The sequence below is a fragment of the Colletes latitarsis genome, chromosome 2 (genome assembly GCF_051014445.1).
Source record: "Colletes latitarsis isolate SP2378_abdomen chromosome 2, iyColLati1, whole genome shotgun sequence".
Classification (NCBI taxonomy): domain Eukaryota; kingdom Metazoa; phylum Arthropoda; class Insecta; order Hymenoptera; family Colletidae; genus Colletes; species Colletes latitarsis.
This window is the reverse complement of record NC_135135.1, coordinates 4,744,543-4,765,416: the sequence shown is the minus strand read 5'-3', so window position 1 is coordinate 4,765,416 and position 20,874 is coordinate 4,744,543.

Genomic DNA, 20,874 nt, shown 5'->3' with positions numbered 1-20,874 from the left:
TACGATGATGCGGCTCGGTGTGCCATGAAATCTTTCAGACTAAACCGGCCACGTATCTTGTTCCTTTCGTTGAATCGCTGTAAGGTTGATACCTTCTATTTATTGTTGTTGATGTCTGTAGGTGCAATCGTGCCTGACATTTCGCGTTTCTATGTAACATTGAATCGATACGGCAAAATTCCAAGCAACATTCTCGTTTCTTATAAAATATCAGACGTACTAATACTAGCGACGCACCCAGGGGGTCAGCAAACTACAATTGCATCTCTTCGAGTAACAAATATCCATTTTTTAACTATTACACTTTTTTATACGTAACAAAGTAAAATCAAACTCTCGACAAGAACACTTCATTATAATTAACAATATGTCGTAAATGTTTCAGGATGAATTTTTGGAGGATATCAACCATTTGCATTTCAAGTATTTTTTTTTAATATGTGCGACTTTTTCTTACAAACATTTAAGGATATTTATAATTTAATTTTTACTCGTTTATTATTTGACTTGCCTTGTTATAGATTTAATTTTAATTAGTTTCAAATATTGGTATTAAATAAATTATTTCTCCATCTTCTTTGATTATATTTTATAAAGCGTTAAAAAGTATCGTAACATGACAAATTTTTGAGCGCGCTATTATTAGTTTTAAAAACAGAGACGGTATTTTAATAATAAAATTGAAGAAGTCTGTATTCGTCTATGCAGACAGCAATGGTACGTCGCCTGACACAGGTGAGAGATGATCGTAAATTGCAAACAAACGGAACAGGCAGAACGATTTCGTCGAGTTAGCGATATTCACGCATTTGTCTCCGTACAAGAGAAGAGAGTGCCACGACACCGAGATAGATAGAGAGAGTATTACAATCTGTCGGATTAAAACATTCCCTTACTTTGGCCGCCTGTTTCAACAGCAGTGGCAACCCTCTTCCTCGACACGATTGCGTCTCAAGCAATTCACTCATCCGCATTTAGGACAGCAGTTGATATTTAGACCGAAGGATGAGAGAACTAGAAGTTAATTAGATCAACTTTGCCATGAAGCATCTATGTACTTAACCTCGACGCGCTGTTAAATGTACGTCATGCGTGTCGTTCTACAGGTTTTGCACTCCAAATTATATGCAGATCGTATTTACTTTTTCACAAACCAAAGTCACCCTCTTGCAAATCAAATTCAGTATATAGGTGTCTCGAAATTCAAGTATTACAATGCAATTTTGTCGTTCTTTTGTAATTTTATATGTAAGCCAACTAGCATTCTAAAATCGATTAATTGATACTTTTATTGTTAAATAAGTGTTTTACGTTATTTTTCGTTTAAGTGTTATTACATACATGTAATAAAATTTGTATTTTCGAATAATAATTTAATATTGGATTTTATCTTTATTACAATGACTTAAATAAACAAATTTCTAGAAAAACTTGATTTTCAAAAAGGTGAATTGATCTGCAATTTGTAGATCCTATCCATGCAGTATTTACCAAGCTTCATACTTTTTTACACCGACTACGTTCGTTTTTATTTTATTCTTACTAATCAAAGGGTTTGGTAAGTGGATATGTGTCCTATTTGCTGACAATTTCACTGAGTTATTTATATTTAGGATGGGTGTAATGTTTTGTGTAAAAATATAAAGAAAAAGGCTTCATTTTCGAGTAAATCGAATTTGAAGTTTGCTCGACTACACAATGCGATTTATTTATCATGTCTTCTATTACCTATTGTCTCTGCCCGTGCTAATATTTACAAACATTGACAATGATAAAATACTGTAAAAGACACCCAGATAGTTCGATGTCTGATAAAAGTCATAATTTATCAGACTGTATAAACAGTCCGTTTCGTTTCGTTTGATACAAATTATCAAGTTATGACAAAGTATTCTAATTGAGAGTATGTTGACATGTTACTTGCTTTGAAGGTTTGTAGAGGTAAAATTAAAAAATGTTTGACATTTCCAATCCGTAAAGTAATAAACTTTAAATTCAACTTTCCCAAAAACGAAGCCTTGGATGAAAAAATCGAATACCAAATTTTTTCCTAATTTTTTTACGTAGAATTATTTCCTGGCTGATTGTATTACAATTTTCCATCCTGTATATAAATGCACACTGATACTTTAAATACGTCGTTTCTTCGTTATACGTATATAGGGTTTATTTTACTCCGCTTTATCTGCCAAATGTCATCTCTTAAGAAGATCGTTTTTTGGGGGGATACAGTGTATACTTTTGAACAGGATTTCCGGAACGCGTTACGATCAACGCTCGAGAATTAAGGAAACTTCCAAACATTCATGGGCAACCCTCCTTCTTCGAGAGTCACCGAAATCTGCCTTCAATTCACGAAGGGTGACATTGGTCTTAGTATTTAGGAAACTACAGATGCTCCACATTCCCCAATACTGCTAGGGTCGAGGGAAACTGGTCCTGTTCTTCTTGACATCCTCGATCGAGCTCTGTTTTCTCTGCTACGGAATCAGTCGGATTCCTAAGACGTTACACGTGCCCAGTTTCAGCCCTGATCCAATTGCAATGTCGCAGACCCTCGTCTAAGAGAGAAATTCAAATTCTTCCAACTATCTCTTGAATTCCACAACGCTGGCACTGATTATTGACATCTTGGTCTTTCGTATTACATTTCTCCGGTTCCCAAACGTCGAAAAAGGAAATTAACTGTATCAATAAAATTTTAGTAAAATTTTCGATGAAATTTACCGCCGACTTTCGTGGAGAATTGAATCTAGACATTTTCAGAATACTATCTGTACCAATTTCCAAGCCGAGCCATTCTCGATGACCACTCGTGATTTCCATGAGAAATTTAAATTCTTCCGACCGCTATCCAGATTCCGGAGTACGGTCTATTGAAAATACCACTTTGACACGACTGGACACACGAGTACAATATCAGCAAACAAGCGGCAGGGTTCTTTTTCCCTGGCATTTAACGTGAACAGCATAAATGCCGGATTCCGTTCCACGTATTTCGGTTTCCAAGCTATAACCGAATATTCCATGTTTTCAACGTTACTCTCTATACCCTTTCCAATTATAACAGAAACAGAATATAAACAATAGAATTTCTTAGGGAACGCGAGGTAAGAAAACGAAAGAAAAGAGATTGTGTCCAAACTTAACGAGATCTCTTCTGCAAAACATGCTATTCTAAATTAAGTCAGAGATAATTTTTACATTTTACATAATGTATGCAATAATACATACAACAAAATATTTCGTTTTCGTTACATTCAATTAAAATCTGTCGTTACAAAATGAATAGAAACATCTATGCTATTCTAAATTAGGTCAGACATAATTTTTTCATTTTACATAATGTATACAATAATATATACAACGAAATATTTCGTTTTCGTTACATTCAATTAAAATCTGTCGTTACAAGGTGAATGGAAACATCTTTGCTATTCTAAATTAGGTCAGAGATAATTTTTACATTTTACATAATGTATGCAATAATATATACAACAAAATATTTCGTTTTCGTTACATTCAATTAAAATCTGTCGTTACAAGGTGAATGGAAACATCTTTGCTATTCTAAATTAGGTCAGAGATAATTTTTACATATTACATAATGTATGCAATAATATATACAACGAAATATTTCGTTTTCGTTACATTCAATTAAAATCTGTCGTTACAAAATGAATAGAAACATCTATGCTATTCTAAATTAGGTCAGAGATAATTTTTACATTTTACATAATGTATGCAATAATATATACAACAAAATATTTCGTTTTCGTTACATTCAATTAAAATCTGTCGTTACAAGGTGAATGGAAACATCTTTGCTATTCTAAATTAGGTCAGAGATAATTTTTACATATTACATAATGTATGCAATAATATATACAACGAAATATTTCATTTTCGTTACATTCAATTAAAACCTGTTGTTGAAGATAAATAGGGACATCAGAATATTATCTCGTATAATATTAATTATTCCATGTGTAAAGTATCGAATACAGAATCGCTGCTCTAGGCACAACGATAACATTTTCTTTCAATTTTATATAAAAAAATAGTCGATGTTAACACAAGTGCCCGTTAATGAAAGGAAACAGTAAAGTAAGGAGAAGAATCAAAACTTAAAATGCAAGATCCGAAAGTATTTTTTATGAAAATTTATTATTTTTTTTAAAGATTTTTTTAATATATAAAATTTTTTTTATCAGTTAGAGACTAAATCCTCCTGTGGATGTTAATAAAGATCCGGAAACGTAGATGGACGAACTCGTAGAAGCTTTTCCATTTTGTTAATAATTGTCCTTGGCATTAGCGAAAAACACATACTGACTGTAGTCGGGATAACCGAAACTAAACGGTAAGAGACATTGCAGCAGTAGGAATTCGGATTCGACAGTAGTAAACCAGTACTAAATCTTGAACAATCAAACGTCCATTGTTTGCCTAGCTCTGTCAGTCGGCGGAATACCAATTCTCTGTTTATTGTATTGGTGCATACGTAGACCCCTGTTGCGTGGATACACACACTACACAAACCCCACATCTAACACGTACACGCGCCCAGTTCGAGAACACGTACACATAAGCGACGTTATATCGTGTGTCTCCAGCGTCGCTACTACGACCGCGTAAGCATAGCACGTGGCGCGATCACAATGGAGAATTTGACTGCTTTTGATTTGAAGGGAAACAATGGAGGCAGACGCTACTTACTTGCGCAGTTATTTCGGCAACCCTGCCGCCTATAATCTTCGTAGATTACCGTGAACGGGGGAGTCGGTGCAGTTTTATTGTCGATGTATTTCGTTCAATCCCGGGCAGAAACACCCGCAAAATTTGCACGTTCCGCGCTTTACTACTGATTTCGTGTTTATTTGTTCGATGCTTTTATTAGCTGCTTATTCGAACGTATTCAAGAATTTGTAGCTTGTCGTTTCGAAGTTCGGTAATCTACGAGTATTACGGAATTACAAACGCGGACTTTACGGTCGGACAAATAGCAAGGCAGAATTCATGTTTCCAGGCACTATAAACACCATCTATCGGGAATTATTTTTATTTGATAGTCTTACGTTCGATCTGTCGACTTAAAAAATCTTTATGAAAACGACCACCCAAATGCTTGTAACGTTAAAGGAAATTCATGGCGATAATTGTGCGTCCCATATACAGCTATTTGAGTGATACGAACGCCTCGAGGGTTGTCGAGAGCATATCAATGACGACGAGTGACGATTCAAATGTGACGTTGAAATACGGTATTGGTGGGGGTTTAAGGATTTAACTAAAAATTTGAACACTTGCAAAATCTATAATTGATTAGTTTCGTACTAATTACGCCCACTAACCACGATAGTGCTCAAGTGGAACTTTGCAAAAACTGGGTTCGAGAAAAAAAACCTGGTTTGACGATGAGTAGTGATAAGATTATTTTTTATTTCGGATACTGAAAACACCAAAAAAGGGGAATATAATGTAGACATAACGAGTTCGAGGAAAATATTCAAATTTGCTGCCATTGTCGATTGGAAAGGTTCTCTGTTTCCGCAAGAAAACGCAACACCCTACTACAGAAATTACGCAGCAAACAATTCCGAATTTAGGGTGGAAAATTCTTTCTCGCTTATCACGCTTACTGAATATTTCACCAACAGATTCGCCATCGTTTTATACTTTAACGGCACCGAATTGATTACGTATCGGACAGACTGTGGAATAATATACATAAATAAGTTCGCAGGCTTTATTCGGGTGGCAGGAAGTAGCCAATCGCGCATCAAATACGCAGAAACAACGTTGCAGGTAATCGATGGTGTTCCTACTTTTTTCGTTCGGGAAATCGCCTACCTTTCAAATCCACGGAAATCAGCTTAAGGGGTCGCAGTAGCACACTCGAAGCTAGCCTTTGTCTCGTTTCAGAACTGGAACAGCGGGCAAGAAAAGGAGAAACGGATAGGGGGAGGGGATAGGGAAAGAGCGGGGGAGGCTATTACGTCGACGTAATTCAAAAGCGGGAACGTATGCTTCATTTATTAAAGAGATTGCCTCGAAAGATTGCTGTTTCGCGCATGGCTACGTCTCTGGTGCTGGCTGTACTCGGCTCCCTTCAGCCACGGCCGCTGGTTTCTACACAGCCGTCATCATTATTGTGTCGGTGCTGCTGCAGCAGGCATTCGAATTACGCCGCGTTTATATTCAATTTGTTTCTAGAAATTACAATTTGTCGGGAATTGGCGCGAGACGACGCGGGAGGAACCGCGAAGAGCCTCTTTCCGCCTGCCTCCCGGCTCTTGGCAATCGTCGTTCGGTGAATTATTTTTGCAGTCGATTTCAAGATCAGAGATTTTCACGAATAAAACAGATTTTTTCTATAATTCCAAGCAGATTGCCCAAAACACGTAACAGGGGAGACCGACGACGGTTGTAACACTTTTAATTTAGAGTAGAATTAAATGAAGACTGCTGCACTCATAACGACAATTTTTGTACGAATATGTTATCCACTTATCTGAGATTATTGAAGAATATACGAGCTATTAAGTAAAAATGGCAAGGGCAGAAAATGTTACACTTGTCCCAGACCCAGTTCATCCCCAGGTTGGCTGTAAGATACATTGGGACGATAGTAACGCAAGTCTAATTATAGAAAATCAAGATATTTTGAATTAAATTGTGCTAAAAAAAAAGAAATTAATGTTTTGGTATATAGAAAGTTGAATACATTATAAATAACGCAGCTACTTTTATTATATATTTTATAATAGACTTTTGTTGTTCTTCAATAAAAACTTTATTCCAAGCCCTGTATCTCATCGTTGCAGGTGCATTACTAGTACCTTCTTCTTTTATTGTGAGTCCTGTTTTACATATCTTAAAAGGAATACACGACATAAATCATATTTTTTTGCAACGTCTCGAGTAGTTAATTGATTTTCTCTACATCATTACATGCATCTGCGTATGATTTTATATCGTTCATTCCGATAGCAAATTTTCCAACTCGTGTACGAGGCATTATAAAAGAATTTGTAATTACGATTTAAAGTTATAGAAATTTTAAATTTATTAATTAACTCAATTTGAATAGGTAATTACTTAAATTATACGATGAAGAAAAATAGGCGTAGAAATCATATTAACTGAAACTCAGAAAAAAAGGCATTCTTGTGGCACGATGGTTAAGCGTCCAAAGAAAAGAATATTGGAAACGTTTGACAATCTCGTAAAGATTGTATCAGACGGGGTTGGTTGAAACGTTACCACCGACCCCGAATGCCGATGTTACAATTATATTCGACCGCATTTATGAACTTTAATTATAAATTTCCATTTATGGTATGTTTTAAATGCTACAAAACGATCAGTATTATTTCAAGAAATATCAAGTAGAAGATTTAAAACAAGAGAAGGATTATATTTGCTATAAGAGTATTTAATTACAATTTTTAAGTAGTAAGAAAAGTTAACGTTTAAATACCAAAAAGTTATTTCTAAACATGATAGATAAACGTGTTCCAACTGTCATTTTACATTATACAGGGTGTCCCAGCATCGGTGGTACAACCGAGGTGGGGGTGATTCTACATGAAAAACAACTCGAAAATAAGAAATAAAATTTTTTCATTTGAGGTTTCGTTCTCGAGAAAATCGATTGTGAATATTCAGCCACCACTTAACTATGGTCCAGATAGATGGATCTCGATACAGACTTTTGTTTATGTTTCCACTTCTGTACATTCCTGTTGACATGACGTTCTGAGCACTTCTCACAGTTTCATTTGATGTCTTAGTATATTATTATCTTCGGTTTTGACTAACAGTTTCTATCAATCCTTCACAATGAGTAGATATACAAATCGAGAATACCCTAGCACATTTTTCTCGAGAAGTTAAGAATTTATCAAATGAACTACACGAAGTTTGGATTGGCCGTGATGGTCCAATAAACTGGTCATCAAGATCCTCAGATTTGACACCCCTTAATTTCTATCTATGGGGTCATGTTACATCAAAAGTGTACGAGAAGGAGATTACAAGCCTTCCTCAACTAAAAGCGAGGATCGTTTTAGTATTTGAAGAATTAAAGTCACAGAATATATTAGAATGCGTTCATACGAATTTAATTCGGCGAGTACAGTTGTATATGCAGCACAATGGGCAACATTTCCAACAATTTTTGCATTAAAAAAGTAAATTAGTAACTAAATTACATGTCTTATTTTCACTTAAATTCACTCTAAATCCATAGGCAGAAATGAGTAATACAGCACATCATCTTGATACTAATGATATTGGTACTACTTATAAGTGGCATATGACTTGTATCGGGATACATCCATCTAAACCATAGTTACGTGTACTCGTACTCGCTGAATATTCAAAACCGTTTTTCTCGAGAACGAAACCTCAAATGAAAAAATCTTATTCTTTATTTTCGATTCGTTTTTTTATGTAGAATCACCCCCACCTGGATGCTGGGACACCCTGTATACCTGAAATTTGTGTTAATATTTATTATATATTTTAAGGTATTTGTATTCTTAGAACAATCATCAATTTTTCAAAAAGGATTGACGACAACCAAAACCTCCAAGAAAGCGAGCGGTTTATTACCCTGCAGTTTCGTATCTTTGGGTTTCTTAATCAGCTGCATATTGCATGTGGCTAAACAACTTTGCAGGTGGAAAACAACCCCTAAACATAAATAGTAGCTGAAAAAAATACGTGTCTAATATTTTTCAATGCTCTATCAATATACTAAGTTTCATTAAAATCGGAGTATGGTACTTGGGTGATGTCCCTTGTAAGTAATAATTGAAGAACAGACAAGAAATTGATTTTGACGTTATTCGTTTAAAAAATATGTAGATTTATACAAATTTCGCATTTTATATTCTATTGAAATATATATTTTCATATTTTTCTATGAATAAATATTATATGTATTAATATAACAATGTATATGTTTTATTTCATAAATCTGAACATGCTACCGTATACTGTCTTACTATTAGTTGTGAATAGGGGTGTGCGGGTAGCTGGAAACTTAGGCTCGAGCCGTTGAAGAATCGACGAATTAGGGCAGATACATTTCGGGCAAAATCGTGTCGAATGGTCACGAATCAGTTTGACTGTCCAAGATGTATCAAATTCGTCACTTTTTTTATTTAATAATTATAAGATTTTATAAAAAATTCTACTGGCTTTATGGAAACTTCGAACAGTGTAATACTAGGTACAAGAATAAAATTGTTTTTTGAAAAAATCAAATTGCTCATTTCGATAAACTCGCTCCACCGAGTACAAATTACAAAGCTTCGAACAGGCTGAATTACGGTTTACGATAACCGACTCGACAAATGTCGAGGTTGCTATTACCCAGCAACTTGGGACGATTCTCGAGACATCTGAAGAATTGAGAATATACTTAGCTGGCATGCACGAATAAACATAATCAGACGTGAATCTCGAGGCCACTTGAAGGTACACTCGGATCCGGCTACCCTTGCGTGAAAAAGGGGGAAGAACAGCGGGCGAACGTAACATCAGAGTCTCGTTACAAGTCGAGGGGATGGCGAAAGATTCTCAATTCTTTCGATTATACATTTCACGTATACAGATCGGATGTGCTTAATTCAAGTACCAGGCCGTGAAATGGGAAACTGAAAAATTTCTGATGCTCGGGTACTGGAATACTGAAATGCATGTCCCTTTTGCAACCCTCGTAGAACAGACACGACCCGGCGAGGGTAAAATATTAAATAATTCCTGCAGTCATCTCATTTTTCGGTTCGTTGCACAAAAGGAAACGTACGAATGTGTAATTTCCCTATAAAATCCGTTTACTCGGAACGAATTAAAAGTTTAGATCCGTGAACGAGGATTCCCATCGAGTCCGCGTCGTTTGAATAATAAAACGTAATCAACCTCGAGATGAACCGTAATTAAAAATAAATTTAAACCCGATCCAAGTAAGACTCGGTATTTTCTACGGATGTCCTCGAGGTTTTACTATCGATTTTCGCAGTACCCTTCGTGCATCCACCGCGATGGCGTTCAAGGCAGTCCGGTGTCATATCTTACCGCTCGCTTCGAGTTCTTTTAAATAGGAACTTGCGAAATATTCATGGACGATATTCAAGCCCCATTCAAATACTCGACTCACACACGGCCGGGCACGCTCGTATTCACACAGGCCTGCATCGTACGTATGTACGTTCACGCGTACTCACCCTTCCAGCTTCGAGACTCGACCGTGGCAAGGGTGTATTTAGGTTGGCGTACGTTTAGATAGACAGGGGTGGAGGAAGAACGTGCAGAATGGGGGAAGGGGAAGGGGTAGAGGGGATGAGAGGCGCGTTAACGCGGTATCCGCGGGTTTCGCGCTCTGCCCCATCATAAAAGAGCCCCCACCGTCTGCGCATCGGTGTATCTTTAGAAATATTGGTTAGATTTACATATTTTACCGTAAAGAGAAGTACCCGGGGCGAAGTAAAGGAGGACTGGGTGTCTGGCGGAAGATGCGAGAGGGGGTGTTGGCGATAGCGGTGGACGTGGTTGTGGCGGTGGTGGATACTGGGAGGAGTTAGATGGGAATCCAGCGGAGTTGCTTGAATGCGGGCGGTTTCAGAGATGCTAAATATTAATACCTACTAGTGTTCCTTTTATGCTCTGTCTGCCCCACTCCCAACCCCTATCGCTCTTTTCCACCGAGCACCCACCCATCGCTACCCACACACCCCGCACCGTAGATACGCGTACGCTCAGTGTATCTCTTTCACAGTGTCTTCCCTTCTCTTTTGCGGTGGTCTGCACCGCATATCGTTGTCTCTTTGGACGGTGGCGAGCCATCGCACGTTTGCAGACGTTCGCCTCCGGGTCCTCATTCGATGGTCCGTTTTCACGGCATCGTTTCAGAGTAATAATGAATGCACACTCGATAATACAAACGCTGCCCGAGCAATTTCGCTTTGTTGCGGCCGGCCGGTTTTCATTCTACTCGCGCCATGCCGCGTCGTGCCGGTTTCTTTTGCACTGTCTTTGGGAATGTGGATTTTCCACGCGCGATTTCGACCGGTTCGCTTTTCTGTTTGTCCACTAAATTATTCCGCTCTTAAGCTCCAATACCAACTCCGCTCCCTCTCACATTAACGGGCTATTCTACTCTAGAACGCAATTTTTTTCGTGGTCCTTTGAAATTTTTGAGCGAAAAGTGAAATATTCTTATATTAAGTTTGAACATATATGCGTCGGAGCAAACACTTTAACAGCCATTGCTCTTGGGCTACTTCTATCAGGTCCTCTCGAGCGACCAAACCTTTGTCGTGTCACTCCTTTCATTTTGTTTGAAACTTTTAACTAAATAAACGATCGATTAATAACTGGAACACACACGTTACTAACAAACAAGAATACTCAACGAAAACGGATGAGTCCTTTGTAGGGATTCTTTCCTAATTTTTCCGCAGATCCTTTCTGTCTGGAAATCCTTTTAATTCTGTTCTTTTCTTTTTCGTATACTTCTTTTTTCAAACGTTCCGGTAACCAGACATCCAACTCGGCTACCTTCAAAGGCCACATCCAAACGTCAACGCCAACCAGACGCACGTTTGCGTTTCCAATGACATTCTTTCCATCGATTAAAGTTAGGTATCGATTAGGGCCAACATAATTTCATTTACACAACGTGAAGTAACATTCAATTTGAGAACCAAAACTTTTAAATGGATTCCGACATATGTATGTATATTCAGAACTACAGAGTGTTACGTTTAAGCGCGAATGGTGGAATATTTCGCGAGGTATTAAAATCATCAAAAAAGTATTCTAATAAAAATTATTTTACTTAAAAGAATACATTATGTGGTGTAAATAATTATTCTATAAGTGAAGTGGCGGGGAAGATTTTAAACTCAAGCTAATTTTTTTAAATGGAACCATATATCTTTTTGTTAACAAAATGATAGCGTTTGTTGAGACAAATTCAACGACCTACTACATGACATCATTCTATGCTATAGAGCCATAATTATTGAGACGCAAAGTAGTTGGATCAATGCGAATTGTGAGTTGTTGGCTAAAATGAATCCTCTGTGACTATACTATTTGCTTGTGCCGGACTTTAATCAGTTTTTCCTGAGGTTGTAGAGATGTCAATCCTACAATTAATATGAGAAATTATGAATTATTCCAGGTATCATAAATGATTGTTTTTAATGTTTATTTGTCACTAGTTTGTAATAACAAGAATTAATTAATGACGTTGTACGTACCTTACCCTTCAACATATCCACCGTCGTTGAGTATGCTAAGTATAACTAAAAACACTAAAAAACTAATATAAAAATAATACAAATTCTTTCTTTCGACTTTTTAACTCTCTAAAGATTATACTTCTTATATACTTCTTAAAGTGATTACTCGAGGCCGAAAGTATAAACTTGGAAGCCTAAATGGATTTGTTCGGAGCGTCAGTCGGTGCAGTACGTAGGGTTCTGCTAGTGATTTCCGTTGATCTGACTGGTAATGATATCATGTAGTAGGTCGTTGAATTTGTCTCAACAAATACTATCATATTATGAACAAAAAATATATGGTTCCATTTAAAAAACGTAGCTTGACCTTGAAATCTCCCCCACTACTCCACCTATATAAAAATTATTTCTACCACATCATGTGCCCCTTTAGATAAAATAACTTTTGTAAGAACACTTTTTTGATACCTTCAATACCTCGTGAGATATTCCACCTTTCGCACTTAATCGTAACACCCTATGTATTTAGATCTATATTTGAAGAATATTCACAATTTCTTCTATACAAAAATATTCAATATATTGGAAGTTACGGTAACTTTAATAAAGGTCCTTCAAAACAAAGTGCCACGATTCCAGTCGTTTTGCTTATCAAAAATGAAAAAATCCAAAACACATTTAATATGGACGTGGTTATAGCCGGAATTAGAATCATAAAAAAATATGAAAAACTAGACATTTAGCAACACTTCAAATTCAAAGAATTTACTTCCCGTGTGTCTTTTGCCTTTAACGTGCAAAAATGAATAGTAAAAAGTATTGGATTTGGAAAATTATTAAAGTTTCCAATCGGTTCACTAGAACTAGTATTACTATTAGTGCTAGAACGCGTATAACTTCATTATTTTTCCGAATTGAGTAATATCCGTTGGCAAAATATTTTCGAAGACATACGAGGTGTGTCTAACAAGTAATGAGTCTGGTTTTATAAAAATGTTTATATACTATTATACACCATCGGAGGCGTTGTTCCCATTTCTAGTAACAATGCTGGAACTTTACTGTTGAAATTGTTTTCAGTTGGTCGGTTACAATCTTTTGAACATCGATTATGGTTCCAAAATGACGATCCTTGAGGTAATTTTTTACCTTTGGAAATAGAAAAAGTCGCATGGACTTAAATCTGGGGGGTAGGAGGGTTGCAGAACCACAGGAATTCCCTTTTTCGCCAAAAACTCATTTACAAACAATGCTGCTCGATATGTTGCTGTTCCATTTTGGTAATGCGTCGCTTGTGTCATAACAATCGAACTGAAACTTATACTGGAGATAGAGTAGGGCTACATGTCTCAAGTAGTGAAGCGACATTCATTCAGTGCTGCCACATACCGAGAACAGAAATCAATCTCACTACTTTTTAAACACACCATGTATACTTTCAGAAAATAAAATAAAAAAATATCAATTTTTTGAAGGTTCTAGAAAGCCCTCTCTGACAGCACCTTCCAAACATACTCACACATGCTTTCCAGGAAATCGGTACCCACTTGTTCCAACTGTAACATAGCAATTACTGTAGATCACCTACTTGTCCACTGGCCGAAATATAGAACTCATCGCAATCTTTTTAAAACCGAATTATTACTAAAAGACAATTTTTACAATAAGAATATAGATAATCGCACCAAGTCTCTAAGAAAATCCAAATTTCCGTCCAAAATAGTGTAAAATAATCTATTCATTAACAGCCAAGCAGTTAAAACGATTTTTAAACCCAATGAAGAAAAACAATGCGTCAAACGAACAAATTTATCATCCACACTTTGATCGTATGTACGCGAATAAATATACAGGAACGGTGATCGCTTCAAATATTTCTTCGTCTTCTTTTTTAAACGTTTCAAGTCACGTTGACTGCTTGGTCATTAATAGACTGTGGAAGTTTATGCAAATACATATTTTAGAGGAATAGATTCAATAAGTGGAACTTTGACAGAAATATGTTTCATCATGAGAAGATTTCAAAAATATACTTTTTATTTTGCATATTGCATATACCTTGCATATTCTGCATAGAAACTATATATCCTGCATATTGCATATATCGAATTTCTTTACAAATTAGCTTGGAAATTGTTAGAACCTGCTTAAACTTGTCATTGCAGATTAAATTACTTTCATTCTTTTGTATCGCCTAAATGTCACTACGTCATTAATCAATGCTGCTCCGATGAGATCGTTGGCTACCATCAAAAAAATGGAAATCGGTATCGATTACATTGATTTCTCGTAGTATTTTCATAGTTAATTTAAAGGGAAATCTACGTTGTTCTTTATTCATAATCCCATTGATACATTTTTAACAGAAATTAATTAAGAAATTAAGCTGGTGTTATGAAAATAGACAAATGCAAGTTCTAATTTGGACAAAATTTATAAAAAATAGAAATAAAAATTAGCATATAACGAAAACAGGTACTTTCTTCGTCGATGATAAAAAAGTTCCAGTGCTTCAACATACATTTTAAAAATTCTAATCCGTTTTAAAAATGTTTTTTGAGATAATGTTGTGTACAATAATATATAATATTGGCATTAAAAATGTCACCTAGTATGTACTTTAAATATAAAATTATATTTATTTTATAAAACTGGTTCTAATAAGTTTTAAAATGACTATATTCACGAAACTTTTATTATAAGAGTTTTAGAACAAATATTTTCTAAAGTAAATGTTTAGTTCGAACAAAGTTTTAAACAAATTAAAATTAAATCTGTTCTTCTATTTTTTGTTTAAATAGGTTTGAAATTTTAGAATAATATTAATTTAAAATTTAAAAATATTAGTTTTACACAATATAGGGTTTAACGTTTACGAGAAGTAAAGAAATTATAAATTTAATTTTGGTAGTTCAAAATTGCCGTTTTTATTGCTATTAAATTGCCATTTTTAACATCTTTCCTCGTTGTCAAAATTGATCTTGATTCCCCTCATAGTGGAGAATTTTAGTCAAAAAATGACTGTTATTAAAACTTTTTTCACTACTTAACTTTATGTAAAGGTTAGGTAGAATCTGCTGGAAAAGCTAATCGATGAGTCTTTTAGCCGATTTAAGATGAATACTGCTACTTTTTCAAACCAAGAGTATTACTTCTCATGTACTAGTAAACAATGATTGTAGATAAATGTACTTCATTAATTTTCAGATGGCTTAGAATTTTATTAACGACACGAAATTTTTGTTAACCATTTCCAATCAGAATGGTAAACGCAATTTTCAGTCGTGTTTGCAAACATTCCCAGAAACATTCTAAATGTATAGCGTAAAACATATTGAAAGAAATCATTACATAATTTTATAAATACATATTATAAATAATATGCGTGTGCGTTTATCATTAATTTTAAAACATCGTGTAGACATATATTATCGTTAATTCAGATAAGGTAAACATAAGAAATTGTGTTTGAATATTTACTCAAAATATTTATTGGAACACATTAATTCCACTCGTCCTTTCCAAAAATCGCAGTTACATGGAAAACGTAACGTTTAAAGGACTGACGATTATTTCGATCGTGTTTATAAAAAGCAGGTCGAAATATTCTACGCAACTTTTCCAATAAATTTTCCACCGACCAAAGGATTCGCGACAGGATCAAGGCAGCAGAAGATATTTCACCACCCGTTACACGTATCTGACTTCAATAACGCGTCCTCATGCACGAAGGAACACAGTATGCGCCAATAAAATCTCCATATTGACAGCAATTACTTTTTCCCTGTGTCCGTCTACGGCAATAACCATCCTCAGCCAAGGGTGATAACGGGCAAAAGGCAATCGGCAGCAGGTTTGTCTCTTTTTGAGCAAGCAGAGGGATGATTTAAAAAGGCGATTGCAACAAGTCACCCCGCGTTTACAAAGGGTTGTGCGAGTCGCGTCGAAGCGCGGCGCCCTGCGTGCGATTCAATTAATAAAATTCATTCGAATGCGTCCATTAATTTTTTTCCTTCAGCCGGAGCACGGAGAAGGGGGCAAAGGGTTTCGAGTCGAGTTGAGCGGCAGGAGTCGCGTCGTTTAAAGGAACTGTTGGGGAAGGGGGTGGAAGTGGGTTGGAAGAGACGAGCAGGGGGGTGGGTGCAAATAAGGCGGGTCTTCAGACCTCGAGTATAAATAAAAAACGAACGAACGAATAAATATCCAACAAGGAGCGACAAGTCGAGTGGCGGCGGTTCCCGCGTCATTCCAACCCCCTCCTCTTACCGCGGGAAGGGCTCGACGACGACTCGGCCCCAGGGCCGAGAGAAGAAAGAGCCACACCGCAAAAGAACGTTTTAATTAATATTATTCACTTCTTAACTAACGATCAAAAGAGAGTGTGGCGGATGGCTTTCCGAAAGAAATGGTTAAGTAAAGGGCCTCTGAATCTTCGTAGTCAGTGTAACGTATACATCCATATACGAGGGTAGAAATGCACCTTTTGATGCCGATTTTTAAGTGGTTTGTTAATGAAAATAGGGATGTTATTCTGTTTTCAAGTAACCGAACACTCTTTGCGCCTTTTGTCTTTGCCTTGTGCTAGGCTCCTGTTAAAATTATAATATTTCTATAGATTTATGGAAAAAAGAACAAGTTCCTATATTTTTCCACTGTCGCATACAAGAACTTCAAAATTTACCGCGTAAAGGCTATCAAATTTCCTACCTGATACACAGAATTGCAATTTTGTGCGAAACAATAACAGAAGAGAGGATGCGATTACGCGTTCGAAAGCTGACGAAAACAGCTTTCAAATATCTATTACGTTCCGATGCAACGCTTCATTCGGAATTTTCCCCTGCAGAATCAAATCACCCGTCGCATGGATGCGTTCAGGAGAAAATCCAATCCGCGAAGAAGCAATTTCGCGAGCACAGGTCCGCTGCATCAATTTGCGCAAGACGCCGTCTACTTGACAAACGATCAAATTCTCTATGCAAAGAAATCTACGAGAGGTATTCGTCCGCTTTTCTCTTCTCTTTTCCCCCTTCATCTCCGAGCCAAAAGCATCCCTGATACTTTCCGCCAGCACGTTCTGAATACATTTATACCGCGGCATGTTCGCTTCGCGTCATCTCGTATCTTGCATGATGTTATAACAGCATGCGTAACGGAAACCGACAGATGATACATGAAGACGTCAAACGCGACGTTTCGCGATAACATTTTCAAAATATATACACCTTCGATTCGCTTGGCATTTATACGACCCCCTAAACTATACACATTTAACGCTGGAGTTAACATGGTCGTTAACCCCTTGCTATACAATGACCAGTCTGACTCGTGACAAGTTCTTGATGTCAAGTTTCACAATTATGAGGCCAACACATTTTTACATTCATGAGATATTCGTAAAACAAATCTATTCTTCGTGGCCATTCTTTGTACGAACAAATTTAAACCAAATTAAATAGTATACATTTGAAAAATTATTTGGAATTAAATCGAAGTCAAGAGGTTAAATATCAAAATAAAAACGTTTGAACACATCATTGATCGAGCAAGTTTTCCAAAAAGTCTGTCGGTATTGACTTTGTTGAATATACAAAATGGAGTATGCAGTATATATTTCACGATGGTATATACTATTTCGTATAAAATAAAAGATAAACATGAAAAATTCTCATAGCTAGATACAGCTAGATGTATGAAAGACAGAAAATTTTCCTATCAAATCCAACCATGAGAAAATTATTAAGTTCGATAAAAAAAGTCACTGTATTCCTCAAAACTATAAACACTGTTAACACTTTAACTGTCATGTCACCAATATATGGGTAACAGGATTTTCTACTATGAAACTAAAAAAATTAATTCTCGAGTTGAGATGTCGAAGGAAATAAATTTGAATAGGATTTGTGGATTTTATCAAGATTAAAAAATAATTACTGGAACAAATTTTAGTTTATTTAGTTTACAATAGTCTAAAATTAACATTTTGTTCTTGCAGAATGTACGGTTTTGATCTGGCAGTGAATGTGTTAAATACTATTTTTAATATATACCATCCAACGCAAAAAACGAATAATCGGAGAAAAAGCATCGACTTCTTGTTCGTAACGGCGTCGCTTGCTCCGGAAATCCGATGCGACAATTTGTTACTCGTCCAAGAACCCTCCCTGTTTTCCCAACGAGTTCCTTCTTCCGCGATCCGATTTTGATCGGCAGGAAATCGCATTGAACGCGATAACTCGAGCCGCGGAGACCGAGGGTAGGAAAACGAAGGAAGGAACGAGGCAAGCAGCCAGGGGTTGGTGGACCTCCTTTCAGGGAGGTTGAACTGATTTTCCACTCGTGGGATATTCAATAAGGCAACAGTGAAAGGAAAGGCCTAAAGAAGGCTGCGGAGGGCTACGGAGGGGTGGGGGTGTTAGACACAGAAGAGTCGAAGCCAAAAGACGAGAGGATGAGGCGATGCGTACATACGAAAAGAGCGTGCGTACAAGCAAGATGGGAGCAAAGCCAGAAATCATCAGTCGATGTGTATCCAGCCGCCATTCCCTATCGACAAACCACCACTAACCATGTGTACCTTGGCGTACTCTCGAGTACTTTGAAGGGTTCCACCGTCGCTAGAGAGTTCGACATATGCGATAGATTTGTCCAAAGTTACGTTTCATAGAATTTTCCAATCACACGGATAGAATTTTAAATTTATATGAAATGTAAATAATGAAATATAAACTATACACATTGTTTTACTTTGATGTATGCTCGATGACGTTATACATGAAATAAATAACATTTCAATGTCCACCATGATTATAAACGGGTAAACCCAATTTTCAATGACTCTGGCACATTAATCAAGCTGTACCTCATCAATAAAGCGAACGATATTTGTTTTGAGATCGTCAGCAGTTTAAGGATTGTTGAAATATAAAAAAGACTTGACATGGCCCTACAAGAAAAAGTCTGTTAATTTTTATCTTTAGTTTTTATTATTTTAAACGACAAGCAAATTACTTTGTTCCTGATACAACGGCTCACGGCTTACTTCGAGAGCATTCCTCACGACGCGATACATATTTATATATGTACATACATACAAACATACATGGTAGATATATTTGGACAATAGATGTCACGCGTCTGTTTATTTCGTACGTAGATCACGCACTAGCTTATCGATTTCAGTTATCCTTAACAAAGTCTAATATGATGTTGAATCGCAAAATCTTGGTAACTAATCGACAGCTACATTTCTCAAAACAATCTTATCGTTGAAATTCGATCTCAATAAAACGACAGTTTCCATAAGATAGTAATATAAAATGTAATTTATTCAGATCTAATAAACCATACTGCGAAATTAGAAAGGTAGCGAAGAAGAGATGTTTTATAAAACCGTTTCGATAGTAATACACAAGCACGAGAATTTCCCGCGACCGACTGGCCAGCTTTACTTGAGGGTTCCCCTACGGACGACCAGTACTCCAACGTAAAGCGCCATCGTGCGACCATAAGCGTGCCACACTCATTAGTAAAAGTCACAGTCGCACCGTCTTCATCTTCAAGAAAGTAAGGCACAATGACTTCATATGCATATTCCGTCACTCAGAAGTCTGAGAAGTGCCCAATTCTTGAAAACGTTGTGGAATCGATAAATTTGGATTCTCAATAAAACTTTCCTTTACATTAGCAATATTCTCTTGGTTTCTTGTACAACGTTGACGTGTTGGAATGCGTTGATCTGCAATTGAACCAGTGGCTTTGAATTTTTCGACCAAACGACGAATTGTGAGTTCTGTTGATTGATTCTATCAACCATAAATCAAACGAAGTCTACGAAACATTCGAATTGAACGATGACATAACAAATGTCATGTCAGTCGAACGAATGAATAACAAAGACGACAGATATGATAATTGAAAGTTCTATCACTCTCATCGAAAAACTTAAATATTAATCTCAGGATAATAGCTTTCCAATGTAATAATGTTTAAAAAACTGTAATAAACTTCAGATATTCCAGATTAATATGTTTTCCAATATAGTCATCTAGAGAGTAATAGTTAAATTCTTGAATTCTATGGTAAACCAGAAGCATATTGCTGATCATTTTCTCTTTTTTCGCTCGATGCTCTCATAAACGAATAATATTGGATGCGTGCAAAAGTTTTGACTGATTTCTGTATCAACGAAAAAGTCATGTTATTTTGTAGAATAGAATTTATTTAAATAATTATGTTTAGTTAAAACCAGCAATCTCGTCCGTCGAAATTCGTGGATTATTATTCTTCATTAAATTTGTCAAAGTATAATTATTAACGACAGAAGGCTGCCTAAGCGAGGCTTATTTTTTAAATCAAAATCACTACGTTTGAATTTAGAAAACGATATAGTGGACTCACCAAACATATCACATGTGTTTTTCACAGTATTTTTAATGTCGATTCTTTTACAAAACTCGTATATCATTATAATACGCAAATAATATCTATTGCTGATTATCTTCAATTTTTAACAAAATTTTCAGCTCCAAGCGGCCACTTTTGGTTGTAAATAAGGATTGATAGTTGTTCGTTTTCTTACGTATTATTACGTATTAAGCAGAATTTTAATAAA